Source organism: Oryx dammah, unplaced genomic scaffold (assembly GCF_014754425.2).
Source record: "Oryx dammah isolate SB20612 unplaced genomic scaffold, SCBI_Odam_1.1 HiC_scaffold_23, whole genome shotgun sequence".
Classification (NCBI taxonomy): Eukaryota; Metazoa; Chordata; class Mammalia; order Artiodactyla; family Bovidae; genus Oryx; species Oryx dammah.
The window spans coordinates 9,266,484-9,270,512 of NW_024070207.1; positions in this window are offsets into that span (position 1 = coordinate 9,266,484).

The window sequence follows — 4,029 nt, forward strand, 5'->3', positions numbered from 1 at the left end:
AGCCATCATTTCTTCAAATATTGAATACTTTCTCAGTCCCATAGTCTTTTTTCCTTATTTTCTTAGACTTCACTGTTATAAATTCTGTCCTTTTTTCACTTACCCACAGCCCCCCTAAGGCTCTGTTCATTTCTTTCCAGTTATTGCTGGGAGGGGTGGAAGTTTAGGTCCCTGCTAGATCCTCCCCAACACCAGGGGGAAGAATGACTCTCATTGCCTCATTGCTGCCAGGTGGGGATGGTTCCACTAACATTATTCTAGTCGGGAAATGGAGTGCCAACTATCACTACTCTGCATTGCTTTGTTCCATTTCTTTGTTACCAGGAAGGTGGGGTGGAAGTTCTGCCCTCTGTTTGATCCCACTGATATTACCCCTGTGGGGGAGACAGAGGGCCAGCTCTCCTTGTCTAATTGCTGCCATGTGGGGCCAGACATGGGTGGCTCTATTTGGTACTGCTCACCCCACAGGGAAGAAACATTTTTTCCTTTCATGTTTGGTTAGAATAGGTTGGGTATTATCAAAAACATTTTCTGTTCTACTAGGCCACCATTCCCTTGATAATTTAACTAAAGGGAACAGTATTTTCTTGGGACTTTTCTTGGTCTTGGCCTTTTGACAGTTTCAGGTTGTAGGCCTCTCCAGTGCCCTATCTGTAATATATGAGAAGCAAAAAGAAATCTCAGGCAACTTACCACTGTAGTGTTCCTCACATCCTAAAGTCTCCAGGCAGTCTACTTTCTTTTTCCACTTTGCAGAGTCTTCTTATGCTTAATTGTTGTTTTTGTCCAGGGTTTGTTTTTGTTGTAAGAAGAAAGACTAATGAGAAATGGGCCATTAATTTTGAAAAATATTTAATTCCTTCCTTCTTTTATTTATGTGTATTCTTGAGTTGACTTTAATTCATTTTTGTCAGTCAGGATAATTCATATATTATCATTTGAAATATATTTGAATATATCAGAACAAATAAATGAATTTAATGTTACAGCTTTCTTATGCATACCACTTTAGCTGCTTATCATGGGTTTTGGTGCATGTTGATTTCCTTGCTCATCATTTCTAAACAGTTTTTAATTTCTGTTTTGATTCTCTATTTAACCCAAGAGTTATTTGAAGAGTGTTTTTAAAATGCCAAATGGATAGATTGAGAGCAAAGCTGTCCTTTGTGCTTGCATATTTCTACATAAGGTCAGCAGTTCCTCAGAGAGCCTTTTTCTGAGATGCTCTCATAGAAAAATGAATTTAAAAATTTGAACTCAGCTATTCTTTCCCTGTTCTTCATTCTTTAGGTGTTTATCATGGACTTACATTCATCAGGTCTCAAGATGCTTGGTCTTGACAAGGAGAAAAAAATAAAGTTAAGACATAGTTCCTGACTTCAAGAAGTATACTATCTAGTTGGGGCAATGGTATGCCTACCCCAGGCTGGTTCAATAGCAATACCTGACATTAGGGACTAAATAACTGGCAGTGAGGGTCCAAGAAAAGGGAAATCACTGTACGCTAAAGTAGCTGGGGGAAGACCTTTTGGAGGAGGGAGAAGTGTTTGAGTTATAACTTAAAGGTAAGTAGGTAAGATTTAAATATAAAAGAAGGAAAGGGAAGAATGTTTTAAGGCTGAGAGATTGACATATCAAAGACCACCTTTGATAGAAATGGGAAAGTTGGTTGGCTATGTTGAGTTTTGGGGGATTATAGAACATCTGATGGAGAAATACCCTGGAAGTTATTGATCTTTGCATGTGTGCATGCTCAGTTGCTTCAGTAGTGTCCAACTCTTTGCAGCTCTATGGACGGTAGCCCACCAGGCTCCTCTGTTCATGGGATTCTGGAGTGGGTTGCCATTCCCTCCTCCAGAGGATCTTCCTGACCCAGGGATCAAACTTGTATCTCTTACATCTCCTGCATTGGCAGGCGGATTCTTTACTGCCAGTGCTACCTGGGATTAGGTGGTGAGAAACTAGTTGAGTTTAGCTTTGTCTAAAACAGGCAACCCACTCCAAGATTCTTGCCTGGAGAATTCCATGGACAGAGGAACTTGGTAGGCTGCAGTCCATGGGGTCACAGAGTCAGACATGGCTGAGTGACTAACACTAAAACAGTAGTCTGTTCTTTTTTGGCTTGGTCAGAAGAATAGAATTCTGTTCTGGACAGTAGTTTGGTTGAGTACATGTGTCATGAATGGTGCACCAGATATCTTTTGCCTATCCTTCCTGGTCCACCCTCTTCCCTCTTATACCCTTCTCTGTGCCCCAGGAAGCTAATCTATATGGATTACATCAGTGTGTTCCCTTTCTTTCTTGGCCTCTGGTAGGGTTTGGGCAGTGCAGATCCCTGGTGGGACAGGAAAGGGAGAAAAGAAACTGAGGTCAGAGTGTTCCTGGCTTCTTCCAATAGGATTGCCTGTGGCTGGCTGCTATTCCTTAACTAAAAATAAAGGCCATAGTGCCTGCAAGGGGACCCTCTATACACCACATTCTCTTTTTTCTGGTATGTGCCTCCTCCCATCATCCTTTTGGGTGTAGGGGTGGTAACAGCCCCAAGTTACTGCACTATCATATATCCTTCTTTGTTTTCCTATACTCTGCTCACACGTTTGTGGATAGTACTTTTGTTAAACTTTCCACTAATTATGCTAATTTGAGTGTACCATCTGTTTCCTGCTGGGACCCTGACTGAAACAGATGAAGTCTCAATTTTCAAAGACTTAGAATATAATAAAGTAAGCCTAACATAAAGTATGACTAAATATGACTCAGTCTGTCTTTCTCTGATTAATCTGGGCTCTTGCAGTGCTTCTACATAATCATTCTGAAGCACAGTCTTCAGAGTATCATAATGTGTAGGCGTGCCACTTCATAGAACATTAACAATAGCTGGAATTTATAAATTACTCTCTCCATACACAGCACTATACATGTTTTATATGCATTATTTTACTTAACCTTCACAAAAAGCCTATGAAGTTGGTAACTGTTTTCATCTTTTTATAGGTGAGGAAACGTAATGCTCAGAGACTAAATAGCTTACCAGAGATTTCACAGCTAGGAAAGCAGAGCTGGGATTTAAATGCAGGTCTGTCTGATTCACAGCTCATGTTCTAAACACAAAGAGTGGTCCTAGATCAGCAGCATGCAGGAGCTTGTTAGAAATGCAGAATCTCAGGCATCATCTCATACTTCCTGAGTCAGAATTTGTATTGTAACAGATATCCAAGGGATTCACATGCACATGAAGGTTTGAATACAGTACTGTAAACCATGTAACTTTACAATCTATTATTGAATAATATAGAAAATTCTGTTTGATTGGTGCTGAGTAAAAAGAATATTTATTTTTTTTAAAGTAACTTTGAGGTGATAGATATGTTAATTAGCTTGATTGTAGTAATCATTTCACAATGTATCAGTTCAGTTCAGTCGCTCAGTCATGTCCAACTCTTTGCGACCCAATTCACCTCAGCACGCCAGGCGTCCCTGTCCATCACCAACTCCCGGAGTTTACACAAACTCATGTCCATTGAGTCGGTAATGCCATCCACCATCTCATCCTCTGTTGTCCCCTTCTCCTCCCGCCTTCAATCTTTCCCAGCATCAGGATCTTTTCAAATGAGTCAGTTCTTCACATCAGGTGGCCAAAGTATTGGAGTTTCATTTTCAGTATCACTCCTTCCAATGAATATTCAGGACAGATTTCCTTTAGGATGGACTGGTTGGATCTCCTTGCAGTCCGTGGGACTCTCAAGAGTCTTCTCCAACACTACAGTTTAAAAGCATCAATTCTTCGGCCCTCAGCTTTCTTTATAGTCCAACTCTCACATCCTTACATGACTATTGGAAAAACTAATAGCCTTGACTAGATGGACCTTTGTTGGCAAAGTAATGTCTCTGCTTTTTAATATGCTGTCTAGTTTGCTCATAACTTTTCTTCCAAGGAGCAAGCATCCTTTAATTTTATGGCTGTAGTCAACATCTGCAATGATTTTGGAGCCCCCCAAAATAAAGTCTGTCACTGTTTCCACTGTTTCC